Source organism: Neodiprion pinetum, chromosome 7, assembly GCF_021155775.2.
Source record: "Neodiprion pinetum isolate iyNeoPine1 chromosome 7, iyNeoPine1.2, whole genome shotgun sequence".
NCBI lineage: Eukaryota > Metazoa > Arthropoda > Insecta > Hymenoptera > Diprionidae > Neodiprion > Neodiprion pinetum.
Window position 1 is genome coordinate 13,864,487 of NC_060238.1, and position 16,322 is coordinate 13,880,808.

At 36.4% G+C, this 16,322-nt stretch overlaps 1 protein-coding gene across 1 annotated transcript in view; it reads left to right on the plus strand.

Annotated features, from left to right (window-relative positions):
• The window catches only part of Fife (regulating synaptic membrane exocytosis protein fife), a 2,091,151-nt gene that overhangs the window by 1,641,646 nt on the left and 433,183 nt on the right, over nucleotides 1-16,322 (plus strand). The gene's annotated exons all lie outside the window — the stretch shown is intronic.

Below are 16,322 nucleotides of genomic sequence, written 5' to 3' on the forward strand. Positions count from 1 at the left end.
GCAGAGCGGACACTTCTGAGCTGATCGCTGTGGAATCAACACCTCTGACCGAACGCTGTGCGAGAAACAATTACAATTACCGCGGGCAGTATTTGGTTGACACACAAACGACGCATTAAGTTGTGTCGATTCTAGAGTGTTCTTCTCATAGTTGGCCGTCACAAACCTTCTTACTATGTGAGATGGCTTCTGGACAGATAAGGTGGGCGGATGGAAAAGTGAAGAGCCTTTCAAAGTCAAAACTACTAGACGTGACCCAAACACACCGGTCATTTAGTTCAAAAGAGTCTATCGGTGCCCACCATAGATTTCACGAGAAAATTGCTCATAAGTTGGCGGGAATCTTCAGGAAAGTCAAAGTTGGGTCAAGTAAATCAAATCGATCTATGTCGATTTTGCTTTGTGTAGCCACGACAACGAAAACGGCGGGAGAGACGAATAGCTCAAAAACGACTGAGGTACCTGGTCCGGGTATGATTGTCGTGCTGGGCCCTCACACCCTTACTCAGAATCGCGTTAGTCTCAAGAGGTTATCTAAGAGACATGCTACACATAATTTGTGTGTCGTATAAGCGTTAAGAGGGGCTCGCTGGTCTCTTAAAGCCTGTTCCCTCGCTACGTTCTGACAGTGATAGTCTTAACACCTGGTCAATGATCAAAACAACTACACGACATACAAAGTAAAGTCTCAGTAACTGCATCGCCTGTCATCTGCGAAAATTTAATGTGCACGCGCTATAATCCGAACGTGGCTGGAGTTTAGGGTGACCGCGCGTCATTTCGCCGCAATGTATGTGAGCTACAAATTTGTTACAGTAGATAATTGAGGACAACTGCCACCGCTAACTGTCAAGATTTTTAAGGTTACATATATCGCGGTGAGGTGTCATTTAAATTTATTACGACTGGTCACCCTAATAGACAATAGCTGTCAGATTGTAGCCCGTGGGATTAAAAGTTATCAGACGACGGACCACGTAGTCTCGTAGTCGTTGGTAATTCACTCTGTATAAGACATACATGGTCATGAATTTGTTGCTGAATTCGAGACCCGGGTGAACAGAGAGCAGCTCATGCGGCGCCAGGTCAAACGATACGTCAGTCGCGCTCGTGTTCAGCAGACAATAAGTGACCCTCTATATATATGTACATATATATGCATATATGTACTATATATATATATAAAATACTTACGCAAATATTCAATAATGATGATTCTGATTAAGAGCAATTGATTCGAGTAATACATACATACATGTATATCATAAAGTGATGTAAAACGATTAGGGCAAATATTGTGCACGGAAATATATTACACAGGGTACCTAATTTCTACACCTGTAACCGATCTCAAATAAATATATACTGATTGTGAGAGAATATCATGGAGAATATGAGGTCGGCCTTTCGCAGTTTAAAATTGAATATGGAATGGCCAGCCTACGAAAAACAGACGAAGAACGTAAGTGGTGCCGAGTCGGCTGTGACCGAGTGTTAACTTTCAAGATATTCTCTTAGTATATATAGTCATTATTATGTAAGCAAAGAACCCGATATGTATACAATAATCTGCGTCAAACTGTATGACATAAAACGATATGTAGATTATTATTATTAGGATACATATATCTATGTAAAATATAAATATCCTAATAACGTTATTGATGATAATTATTAATATTATAGATTTACCCACATATCTGTAAATATACGATTTTGCAAAAATTACGTATTTTCGCTCTTTTTAGAGCCTTAATGTACAAGCATTGCTGTCTTATTAAGCCTAAATCTATCAAATGGTGGCCTCTCAATCAGATACCGCTGTTGAGGCTATGTGGAAAAAATACTAGCCTCATAACTTCAGGATATTGTTTGCATCACAGATAGGACAATACTGCAAACAATACCAGATCACTAGCAAACGGGCCAATTGAGAGAGGCTGCTCTATGTCGAAATCTATAATCAACTGAACTTTTGATAATCTCTGAAATGCCTACGTTTCCATATCACTGTGATATTCTACAATATATATATATTAAAAAACAGAGTACCTCTCAAAATGAGAACAATCATAGAAAAAATCGCGAACCAAATCCAAGAGGTCAAAGGTAAAACCCAGGTCGAATCGACGTGGACTGCCCCATATATATATATATATATATATACCTAGAACTGTAGCAATGTAGTTAAGAAGCAGCGTGAGTACTTAAGACCACACGATAGAAGAGAAAACTTATGGGGGAGAGTGGGGTCCCATGTGACACGTTTTTCTTATCTAGAATTTCACTCTGTTTATCTACTTAACTGAACATATCTCAGTATCCATTGTATGATATAGATATTCGAGTATATAAATTAAAGTCAATAAACAAATTAATGTTGCTGTAACAATAAAACATTACCGAATTTCAAGAGAGTGTAAATGGCACAAACTGCCTCATATGTGGGGCACCTTGTTCCATGATGTGTGGTAGAATGTGACATATACTGTGAAACGTGGGGCACTGTGTGCCATGTAGGAAAAACAGGCACATACCTAATCCATTGAGTTTCACTAATTGTTTATTGTATTTTTGAGTACCCGTTGGACAGCGCTGGATAGCTCTGATATATATTTCATTTGAAATGATAGAAATAATACAACCTTTTTCAATATACGAACCTACTGCGTAGCAGTTCTACAGACATTTTTTTTATTCACTTAGTACAACTATACCTATTATATTTTCCATTAAAACTTAACACACATTGCACACCTCTGAGCATCTTACATATTATACGCGAAATAGTGTACAAGTACAGTATTTTGGAGTACAGTAACCGAAACCAGCATGTGGTAAATCAAAACTTAACATATTATTATCACTTATGATTATTCTTGAACTTCAAATTATTAGCTTGTTAGAGATAGTTAAAGTAAAACTTAATACGAATAAATACACATTCACTTTCGATTTGACCTTAAACCTATTCAGGTAAAGATTTTTCATTCTTATTGCAACTTCAAACTTATTACTATGATGAATGATTTTAATTACTTCAGTCTGAAACGTACTCAGGTACAGAATAACAAACAGGCTCAAGTGTTTGTTTATCACATCAAAAAAGAGGTGCCTTATTTTCAGCATTCCTTTGTGTCTCGGGGCGGTCTCTTTTTTTACCAACTTTTGGTTCTTCGCCTATGCTCGGTAAAGATTCCTTCTTCACTCCTTTGGCTTTTCAATTCTTTAGCGGGAATTTATTTGACAAAATTATCATATAACTTGAGTTTTGTGCATACTCTCTCTTGGCTTGGCTTATTCTGCAGCTTCTTTTCTAATATCAATTCTTTTTTAAACTTTTTAGCTTTCATTTCATTACATAGAGTATCTGTTACAGGGGTATCAGTTAGTATCGCGCTACTCTTATGTTTTCTGTTGATTCCTTTCCGAGGTTCAGCCTTTGGAAATGGTTTTATATCTTGCGGCAATATAGTTGTTTTTTTACATTCAATCTTTGACTTAGTTCTGGCTTCAAGTTTAATTTTCAGTGAATCTTGTGGAACCTAAGTAGATTCACAGGTAATAACTGATAACTTAGCATCTGCTATAACTGGAATGTCGAGAACAATCGGCTCAATACGATTTTCAAGAGCTGTTACGATATCAAATACCAATGGAGCAACGAGCGACAGCGACACGTGATGAGCGGGATCAGTTTTATTCCCATCACTTGCTGAGCTTGCAGGTACTACATCAACTGCATCAAAAACAAATGGATCATCAATATCAAAACTAGTACTCGAATCCATGAATTCATTAACATTATTATTATTCACATCATTCTTATTAACATTACTTGAAGTATCATTGATATTTCAATCTATGCTTAGGGCCTGATTCGTTTCAATGGTAGGAGCAGGTCGATCGGTGACATACGAGCACAGGTATTCATCGTCATGAAATAGATCGCGATTCAACGGCCAAATACCTGTCGATTCGAATCCCTTCGTTACGTTTCGAACAGTACATGCCTTTGGATAGGCGATACCAAAAAGTTTCGCAATCTGATAAATAGATCTAGATTTTCCTGGGTTGGTTATCATCCATTCATTGCAGGCTGTGTTGAAAGAATTTTTCAATGACTTGTAAATCGTACGATCTAGAGATTGAAGCTTGTTCGAAGTATGTGGTGGTAGGGTCAACAGGATAATTTCATTGTCCTTACAAAAATTCAAACTACTTATCATGATGAGCGAATCATGGTTATTAAGAATCAGCACGACTTTGCGGTCTGCGGATGCTTGAGCATGTATTTGAAAATGTTTCAAGATATCGATAAATACTTTACCGTTCATCCGACCACTTTGATTCGCAGCTCCTTCAGAACTTGGTGGAGCACCATGAAGCATATGGGATTGGAAATTTTTGATTGGAAATATTAAGAATGGAAGAATTAAATTTCCATTCGCAGCAATAAAACAACATGCTGTGACCGGATGTCATTTGATCAAACTGCTTCTCACCCTTCTGTGCAATTACATTCGATGAATTGTGAACTGTTGTTAATGCAATATCGCCTAGGCTGTAAATGGAAGCAGTTGACGACTTCCCAGCTGCTTGTACGCTGCTTCTAGATTATCATAGAACAGGTTAACTGTATTTCTATTGAAACTACTTGACCGAGTTAGACTGGTCCCTTCTGGTTTTCTGACGGATAGATCTGGATTTCTTTTCATGAAATTGAAAATCCAATCTACACCCGCTGATTTGTGCGATGCCATGACTCTGGACAATTTAAATTATTATCAATAGCTAATTGATATGCTAAGGCCACGACTTGTTTACGAGGTAAGCCATGATGCATATTCGATGCGGTGAGTAAATAGTTTCTCAACTCTAGCTCAATAGCTTCTAAGAAAACAATTCTGGTCCGGAAATTTGGAGCAAAATTCATGCCCTGTCGTGCATCTGTTGGAAGCGTCTTGTATTTAGTAAAGTATCACTGTAGAGTCGTTCTGTTGATTTCTAATGCTGCTGCAGCGGAACGGACGCTCCAGTCGTTGTCGATAACTTTTCGAACAGCAGCCTCCATCGTAGCAGCGTCGAAGACTTTTCGGTCAAATTTCTTTTTTCTATTCTGGATCGTGTCTGCTTGGATTTAGATTTATGTCATTCAACTCGAATACGTGAGAAATAAAATCACATTTATACACTACCATAGGATTGGCACAACGAGCCCCATAAAATTTTGTCACAATGTACCTCTCTGCATGTTGATAATGTTTTGATTATTATTTGACAGAAAAACCATTTTCAGGTCAATTTACTCTTACTCCCACTTACCTTTATGTATGGCTAATAATACATAAGGAGATTCTCACAAGAACTCCACGGCAATGGATAAGAAGACAGATTATAAAAGGCACAAAAGCCAGCTTTCGGTAGGCCTGAATCTATGTTGTTGATTTTCTACATGATGTCAACTTTTCACTGTATGGAAATTGGATGGAATTGACAGATTTTAGACAACGAATAATAGGTTAATAGTACAAAATTCTGCCACTAGAGGCAAACGAGATATGGGTAGTGGAACAGGGTGCCCCGTGTCACAGGGGACCCCACTCTCCCCTACAGCATTAATAATTCTAAGTAATATAGATAATTTGAACCATTTTGATTATATATATTACTTAGGATTATAAATGTCGTATAAGTTTTCGCTTCTGTCGTGTGAACTTATTTTATGGGCTATGTATTATATATATACAACAAAATTCTGTCAAATTTATATCTAAACACACGCTTATTATATTAAATTATACTTCAAGAAAAATATTAATCAATCATTGTCAAAAATTACTTTAACAAAGATCTATTTATCGGCTCGACTCACACCGTATTTTCCTAGACACTGACTATTACTGATGCATCACGCGTTCTGATGTAACGCTCACTTGGGTAAACTCAACTTGAGCAGCGATGCACTGACTGTCTCTCTCTCGCTTGGTTAAAGTCAACTCGAGCCGAGATTACCCAAATGAGCGGTACGTAGCCCAACGTAACGGTTCTGTCTCTTCTACTACACAGGAAAAGATGTGCATAGTGCGCCTGAAGAAGTTTTCACTCATAGAAATAAAAATTATTTATCGTATTTTACCTTTTTTGCTTAGATAAATAGTAGATAGTACATCATGGAGGTGAAGTACGCATTCTTACGCTAAACACTTGTTCGTATTCGAGAGCTGCAGAAGTCGAAGACGAATATTACAAGCACGCGAGACAGAAAGGGCTTCTTTCCCTCCATAGTGCACACGATACTTTATGTAACAAAAGTAAAGTTTACAAGTTCTTTTTTATATCAGAGGATAAAAAAGATCATTTTTCAGTACGAGGACGTAAAAGTGTACTTTTTTTCATACTCCAATACTCGTTTTTGGTACTGTCGTAGAAACAATTACTTTACGGAACGCACGCAAAAAATGGGTAAGCTATACACGTCGAGATTTTAACGCTGAAAATTCATGTGAGAGTACGGAAAAAATATAAGAAGGAAACTTATGAACATTGCTAATACACTTATGACATTAGGGCTCATAAAATTGCCATATACATTACCATGTGTACAGAGAATATTGACATAATGAATTTTTATTCTGCAGTTTGAGTAATAGCTCTATGAAATAAGGGAAAATTTCAAATACGGTAGAAGAGGAAGTGGTTTAGAATGCCCAATGTCTCCCAGTTTTATCCTACGTATAGTATTTGTTGCCCGATTTATTAGAGTCGACGCAAAAATTGCACAATATGCTTCACGACGCAATATGTTAATCCAAGTTTTCGAAAACCACGTTACTGCATGTTAGTGATGGAAAGACTAGCGGGTAGATTGAGTATGTTATAGAAAATAGGTTGATGTGTAGGCTAGTATAGCGAACGCTGCGCATGTGTAGAACGTCGTTACAGTGCTGGGTTGACAATGAGACATTGGTACGGTACTATAATGCAGCTTAAATACAGTCCTAGTTACTGTCGCCGTTTTCAATCTTGGGACAGCATTGGTACCCAATCCTGAGGGACAGTACGGTTGACTAATCTTAGGCCACACTGTTAAAAATGCTCATAAATTTGCCACGCATTTACTTTAGAAAGTCCGGCAAAATTGATTTGGTGTTTAAAGTGAATAATTGAGCATTCTCATTCAATTTGCAATCAATTTTCTCAACTGGGCTTGGCTAGATAGAAGCAAATCGTATGTTAAATTTACCAAATTATTTTAGTGAATATGTTGTATTCGTAATTGACTCCGCAAAATCCTTATGGACATTGGTTCCTGGTCAAATTGGCTTATTTTTCAATATGTTATGGTACACTTTCTCCTGACGAAAAGTTCTCGTCGACACAAGTCCAGAAAATCAGTATATTCCGAGTTACAAGCTTTAGAAGAAAGGTGTTCGGATTTTTTGAATTCTATGGATTTAGTGCTATTCATGAATTACAAAGCTTTAAGGAGACTTGAAATCAAACAAATAACTCAAAAAACTACAAGGTTGGTTCTTGAAGATAGGCAGGAAGCTGGTAATCCATAGATATTAAGATACATACACTACACTTTCGAAACCTTTATCTCGGAAACTATTGATTTTTGGAATTTTTGACGATAGAAACTTTTGACTGGAAGTATATCTACGATAACATACTAAAAATCCAACCAATTCGACCGCGAGCCAATTTCCATAAGCATTTTGCCGGGTCCTTTACCATACATTTACTGTACGTTATTTGGAATTTACTAAACATGCTGCTGAATTTACGTGATACATATACGAAAAAATTCGATTACAGTCTGTTGAAATTAAAAATCTATTATGGAAAAAACAATCAATGCACATCTCTATTAATTTTACTCTGCGATTTTGAATATCTCATTAGCAGATTCGGAAATCACTCATGTGGACTTTAAATACTGTCGTAGTCTGATTTTGAATTTACCACGACTACATTCTCCGACGGAATAACTCCGACGAATTTTAGTTTCACTTGATAATATATTAAGCACACTGTATTCATAAAATTTCTCAACAGTTTTTGCAAATTCCGAAATTTTCTTGCAAATCCACTCAACTTGTACAAGTATAAATTTAATACAAAACACTTGAGAGTATCATATATCAGTAAAGCCCAAAGAATTGCCATGTGAATTTTGGAATGAGTAATTGAATTTTCAATTTATGACAATTACACTATAAATAAAATCACGATATACGACATCGTCGCTTAGCGTAGGTGGTGGGTCGTATGACTATAGCAGTTCAAATGTTGCAAGCGAACGGGTTTTGGACCCGGGTAGGAAAAAGTAATGCGGTTATTTTTCTATCTGATCTAAGATGTGTTTTCAACGATTGCAGTTACTGACAAGTTGGTAAAATGATGTCTGTGCTCACAAAAAGTGACTGGAATCAATTGTCAATCCGCTATTAATCTATATACATTTACTATAAAGTTACACAACTTGTATGGTTTAACAAATACAATTCAAAATTCCGGTGTTGAATTTACAGTTCATAAATTGAATAGTGATATCCAAGTTTATGATGTTTAGCGCACCCATCATTACTGTGGAAAATGATGGTGTTTTTAACAGTGCTTATGTGGTAATTAAAGCAAGTTCGAACACTTCGTGTAAAACTATGGGATATATTTTATTTGTACATCAGACGTGTGCCATGTCCTCAAACGAGTGCGAAGCAGTTGTCAGTATATTCAGTGTTTTTGTCTAGTTTCTAAACGTTTCACAAAAAACACACTGCACACAAGCACAATTGAAAACACATCAGTGTGATATGAAAAAAGGCTAAGATACGATTTGCTTACTAAGTCGTTGTCACTCGACTCCTATAAGTCCAGGAAATAGAGGCTGAATATGACCATTCCGCATTATTTTCTTGGAGCAGGCTGATTTTTTTGGTGTAGGCACAAAAAATTGTGTACATAAACATATATCAACCCATCCTCTGAAATCGCGTGGGAATATTTGAAAATCGATAAAAACTACGATTTTAACGTTTTTTGTGTATATCTTTTTTCCTTTCGACTGTACAGAAGAAAAGTTGAATACTTTTTTTTGCCTTTGGGAGATCTATGAAACTAGACGTCATTAGTTAAAAAAACATTGATTAGATCAAGAGTTACTGCCAAAAAAACAACTAATTACGTCGATTTAAATGTACAGTAATAAAGTGAATATTTACTACAATGACATCTTCGCGTCATATTTAATCATTCTTTGCCACTGACAAATAATTCATGGGCAAGCTGGAATCTGTAAGTTGAATAGTTCACGACTCGCATGGCCTGCCTCACAAACAAATTAGCTAAATACCGGCCTGTACAATACTGACGGTTATACGACGTCACACTGTTTTTTTTTTTTTTTTTTAATGGTAGTTCTTACAGCAACATATAGGAACAAATAACCATTTTTAGAAAACCGCAATTTTGCAACAAAGGGAATTTTTTTTAATACGCCATTAGTAGCAAAAACAAACTGCCCGCTGATCAGACTATTTTTGTAACATTTAATTATGAGTACGAAAATAGCATGAAAAAAGCTTCATGCCTGAAAACAAATTCGTTGAGATTCGTTGGCAAACAATGGAGTTACAGGCCGTTAAAGTTTACGGCCTGATGTTTGCAAATTTAAGCGAGTAGCGGAAAAAAATATGATCACAATTGAAATACGGAGTACTTTCATTGTACAAAATATTGAGTGTTTATGAAAAAGGTAAATGAGTTAGAAATGTTTGAAACGTCAGCGGAGCGCTGGTATTTTCACTGGATACCGCCCGGCGGTCAGGACGGCGAGAGCTAACTCGACGCGGAAAAAATCGAGATACAGGCGTTTAATTCAACGATGCAACGTTAGTCGTACATTTCTCAGGAACTATTTGTGGTAAATGAGTAATTTTCATTTTTAAATTTGATATGAACGCATTAATTTTACAGTCACAAATTTACTTCTAGTACTCAGCAGCTACAGCGAAGCAAACTGCTTGAGAGCCAAGCCAGGACTGCCTCTGTATCTGTACTTTTGAACTCGAGGCCCGACCCCCGATCCTACTCAAAATTCGTATACTTTTTCCTTCGACATCGCTAGCCGACAAAGAAAGTGGCTGCTACGTTCTTTCCAAACAACTTGGTATTTTGAACTGTAACGCAAACACGCAATAAAGAGAAATAAATTTATTGAATATCGTTTTTTTTTTGTATTTGTAAATTCATATACAATTAATGTATCATATGTTAGTTAAGTGTAATTTTTTTATCATAAGTGTGAACGTAACTGGGAACATTGAAAGGTAATTTTTTCCGTTCATTCAAGAAATAGATTAAACTCACTTTTAATTACAAAAATTGACCTGGTGAAAGAAAATTATAACTTATATGTATATTTAATTAATGTGCTCGTGACGGCTTTGCTTTATAAATTTTGCAATTTGGCGTTACGAAATTCGATTCCCATCGTTGAATAATATCTGATTTTTTTAAAAATGACTTATTCATTGCAAACAGATCCTGAGAAAAGTGCGACTGAAGTCGCGCCGTTGAATCGAACGCCCGTATCGCGATTTTTTCCGCGTCGAGTTAGCTCCCCCCACCCTGTCCGCTGAGCGTTATCCACCGAAATACTAGCGCTTCGCTGACTTTTCTCACATTTTTCAACTTACTTACCTTTTTCCCGAACACTCAATACCTAGGACAATGTAAGTACTCCGTATTCCAATTATGGTCACATGTTTTTCGCGCTACTCGCTAAAATTGTCGAACTACAAGTCGTTAACTTTAACGGCCTGTGACTCCGTTTACTTCCAACGAATCTCAACAATTTTTTTTTGTAATTGAAGCTTTTTTCATGCTCTCATATATTTATGATCAAATGTTACAAAAAATGTTGAATGAAGGGTTAGTTCAATTTTATATCTGAGGGTGTCTAAAAAAAAATCTTTTCGTTATAAAATTGCATTATTTTAAATACAATGATGGATTCTGATATGTTATTGTGAAATATACCATTAAAAGAATGAGCGTAATGTCGGATAACACTCAGAATTGTACAGGCCGATGTTTAGCTAATTTGTTTATAAGGTCATAAGTCGCGAACTGTTCAACTTATAGATTTCAGCTTCCACACAAATTATTTTTCTGTGGCAAACAATGCTTAAATCTAACACGTAGACGTTATTGTGATAAATACTTACTGTATTAGTATGTATTTAAAATTAATTAATTAGTGGTTTCTTGCCAATAACTTTTGATCTCATCAATATTTTTTTACTCGCAATGTCTAGTTTTGTAGACCTTTCAAAGACTGAAAAAATGTATTCGACCTTTTCTCTGTACAAACGAAAGGAAAAAAGATATATACGAAAAACGTTAAAATCATAGTTTCGATCTATTTTCAAATATTTCCACGCGATTTCAGAGGGCGGGGTGATATATGCTCGTGTAGACCATTTTCGCTTCCCATACCAAAAAATGCCGCTAAAAAATAGTAAACTTTTTATCAGAGATGTTACTTTGTTTCGTAGTATTAGTTACCAATAAATATACAATAAAGTGAATTTTACCGTTCACCACTTGAAAAAAAACAATGTGACCAAATAGAACACGTTTGGTTTTGGTGGATAATACGTTCACCACGTTATGTTCGCAAAGAATAAAATAATGTGCAGTAAGAAATATCATATTGACTCTTACACTATATCATACTTTACGTAACATTACAATTAACTGCAATTCGTCGAATACATATTCTCCGGCAAACTCGGCATAACGGAAAAAATTCGAGCTAGGAACGGACGCGTTATATACTAGGCATTCACGCTATCTTTCATTATACCTTAACCTATTCTGGGTAGGTATCCAGTGATGCCCATTCTCGGTGTTTGAGTTGTTTATATACAAAGTCAGACAGTCAATAAAATGTACTGGCTCATTGGCAAAAAATCCAAGCTATCGCTGTATAATAAACTAACCATCTACAAAACGATAATAAAACCAATATGGACATACGGCATTCAGCTATGGGGAACAGCCAGTAATTCCAACATCGAAATTCTCCAGAGATTCCAATCTAAAATCCTCAGAACTATCACCAATGCTCCCTGGTACGTGTTAAACAAAATAATCCACCGAGATCTCAAAACTCAACGTTAGCCTAGCATTGGTACAACGTTCCGCTAAGGCATGGTCAACAGCAGCTGCTAGTGCTGTATCGAAGTAGGTTTTTACAGGTGTGTATCGTATCGTGATCGTGAGTGCGTACAGCTTGTCTGATTGGTCGGCACTATGTGTGCGAGCGCAAGAGGTGCATGGCTTTGTACGTGTACCGACTCCGACTCCGTACTACGACTAAGTTTGTGTCCCAGTACCAAAAAATAGTCTCTTCTCCTTCATCGACGTTAGCAGTGGCAGTGCAGTGACGAAACACAAAACGCTAGCATCAAAGTGTCTATCTGACTCCAACTCATTGACAATAATTAGCTATACTTATCGTGAGGCAGTTCGATGACTCAGCTGCTTCTTGAAAAGTTTATTTGCACTTAGGAAATTTAGCATATTTTACATTTGAATGACATAGTCAAAATTTCGAGGCAATGAATTGGAGCAATCTTTTTACTTGGAACAGTTCCAAATCTCGCAGCTTAAACAGAGTGAACGCTAAACGTAAATCGTAGAAGAATATTAGACGATAATTTAAAAATTTAGTTTATGTCATTTCTTTTATGATTTTTCCTCTGTTATATTTTTTTTTTTTCCTATATCGATTTTCATTATATTTTTTGTTTGTAAAATTACGTGAAGCCAAAAGGCCAGAATCCAATAGTTTAATTGAAATTTAGCATCAACCAAATTCGTTCTCTTATCTGATGACACAGTTGATCAATTTTCATATAGTTCGAATAGGACAAGTTGTTACAACTACAGTGAAAGAGATGAATGTGTACAACAACTAGTCATCCGCGTCCGATGATATTTGTTTGTGGATCCCGAGTCTTATGGACAGCCACGGCTAACGTCCTGGTCTATAGATAGAAAAACTTGTACTCAACGGCTTAGGAACGACAGGTTAGGTACTCTATTACCCAGTTCTGTGGAGGGATAGAGGAACGCTAACTAATCGATCCAAGTCTGCGATCAGTGATGGAATGCAGTTTGGGCGGTGTTAATGCATAAGTCTGTGACAGTGCAGCAATGATAAAATAAGGGTATTTCATGTAGGCATAACCTATAACTTTTCTTTCCTATTAAAATAGGTGGTCCTTCCATTTTTCATTAACATAAATTCGTTCAAATCAAGGACACAAACCTCACACACTCCAATGAGGTTGCACAAGCCAGTAGCACTAGCAACACCCCAAACGTTACAATACATGCAAACATACATACATACATACATACATACATCCGAGGGTGTTTCCGGAAAAAATAATTTGCGAATCTTTACCGTAACATCCTCTTAAAAGGTTGTTTGGGTATAAAGAAAGTTGCACTGAAAAATGAGCGTTGCATCCCGTCCACATTTCTCCAATACGTGGTAACTAGCTCGTCCAAAAACATTGACCATCAGTGCAGGAAACTGGCCGTGGTGTAAACCGTCATACCGATATTTGCAAATCAAATGATATTTTTAGATAATCTATATTCTGAGCTGCAAACATTAGCGTCACAGCCTAGGCCATGACCAGTCTTCTGTTCTGACGGTCAATGTTTTTGGATGAGGTAGTCACCAGGTATTAAGAAAGTGGGGACGGGGTAAACCATAACTATCTCTTTCTTGCCGCTGGCTGCTACGCGGAACGCCCGCATTATATTATAATTAGCCCGCGAATGTTCCAATACACAATGAGACGGAAACCTGGAAAAAATTGAAAAAAATGTGCAAAAAAAGTGAAAAGCCGAATGAACGCCATCCTACATGTAACGTACAACGCTCATGTTTTAAGAGAATCTTTTTTTAAATCCAAACAAACTTTTCAGAGGGTGCTACGGTGAAAATTCGCAAATTATTTTTTCCTAAAACACCCCAATTTAATACATACGTACTCACATTATATTCGTGATTGGACAAGCTTTCGTACAATGCGCGGTAGAAATATCACACTCTTAAGACGGGGTAATGGCCAAGTTATTTTTGCAGGGTAAAAACTTACTTCCTTTTCTTTGCCACGCTGTTTTGTTTAGAATACATATTTACGAAATATTCGTGAATGCACGAATGAAACGAAAATTTGACGAATCACGTTTTTTTCTGCAAGAATTGTCTCGTGTATGTACGAAAAATGTTTTCCGTGATCTGCACGCTATTCACATGGTAATATTACAAACATACCTACTTATATATTGAAGAAGGAAAGTAGATAAAAGAGGAAATGACAAATTATAAGAAATAAAGTAAAATTTCACATGGTGTAAATGATAACGCAATTATTTTGTGATATTTATTATTCCTAGTAAAAAACTAAACATTATACAAACCAAATATTATTACGTGTATGTAAACACATGCGAAAAGTCCTAAATAGGTGATAACACAAGTGAGACAAAAATATTATATTGCGCGACAAGGGACGAAAGTTGGTGATTGCGACGAGTGTGAAGTTTGCGCCTGAGCGAAGCAAGTGCGGCAATCAAACAACCTGTGATCGCCAACTTTTGCCTTGAGTCACAAACAATAGTTTTTATAACAAGCAAATGAGAAATAGTGGAGTTTTGCGTAGTATTTTCGCGCGACGCGAGTGGCCAATTTCTTGTTCTTAGGGACAAAAGTGATTTCACAACGGACGAAAGTGAAGCATATGTGGACTGCGCATACGTAAACCTATGGATATAATTTATAAGATTAAATTGGCTGCTTTCACTCGCTAAACTGCTACGCAAAGCTCGTTTTAATGCAAGTGTAATAAAAATAAATTTCTCGAGTATCTATACCATATTTATCGTATTCGCAAATTTAGGGGTAAGCGAAGACATTCATTAGATGTATCAATATATAATATGTTAAATGTATGTACTCAAATGATAGATATAAAGTGTGGTCACGGTATTATATAGACTAAGTATGCATAAATATCTACTAATATACATGATACGTGTTGACAGTTTATATTCCACCTAATTTTTTCACTCAGCATTTGCAATTTCTTTTTTTATATCCTTTTTGCATCCAGATTTTAAATGTACTAATACGGAGACTCATCAATTCACTCGCTCTTTTCACTTTTCCTTATCTACGGCGATTCAGGAAAAGTATTGGGTTAGGTCCAATATGACTTTATCTAATGCGAACGAATCAATTTATGTTTTCGGATCTCCAGTGTCCGAAAAACATGTTTGCAAAAAAAACTGTCGGTCAGTCTATGTATTTGTTTGGCTGTGGTAACAAACTTCCGCTTTGATCTTGGAACCCCTGAATAAAAAAATCCAAAATTCATACGACTTTATATTCAAATGGTGTGCAAGGAAAGTATTATCCGAATAACTATAAAACTAATGAGCCCAATAATGCAGTAACAAATAATTTTATGAAAAATTCAATGAAATACGCATTAACAACAGAAGATTTCGATTATACTTAGTGGTACTTCTAGTAACTGCATTTGTTTGTGAAGTAATGGAATGTACGGTGAAAATAATAAGTTGTGTTCCAAGTGTGGAAAGTGGGCAGTTTACGCTGACAATGAGTGTAAAGATTACGGCGTGAGCCGCAATGTAAAAACTGCGATCGCATGAATACGACTGAGGTAATCGCACAAGTCCAGCGTGAAGGCAGCACACGAGCCAGACACTTATTCGCACGTGTGAGAAATGCTATTTCTTTGAACACGGTTGAAGGGAAGTTTGATTTGAAAATGCATAAAATTGGAGGAGTAACTGACGCTCTATGACATAGTACATATAATTGCGTTATTTGAAAGCGTGCATGTGCCAAAAAGAACTTGAATATAATATCGAACGTTTCAGTTGTAAGTATGCGCCAACGGCGTCTTACTGTACTATTCAGAAATAGCGCACTTTACGTACACTCCACAAGCTTTGGTCAACGAACTTTCCGAACAGGTATTGAAGAAAACAAATTGTGCTAACTTCAGCCTATAGAACAGATTTGTATCAACAATAGACGATATAAATACCGTATCGTATGCATATTTCATAATTACGATATATATAATTGATAATTTCTTGAAATAATCTTTGTATGGCCTATATGCATTATATACATCAAATAATGTTAGAATTCGGTGACTAGATTATATTATTATAGACATGTTGTGAACTTCATG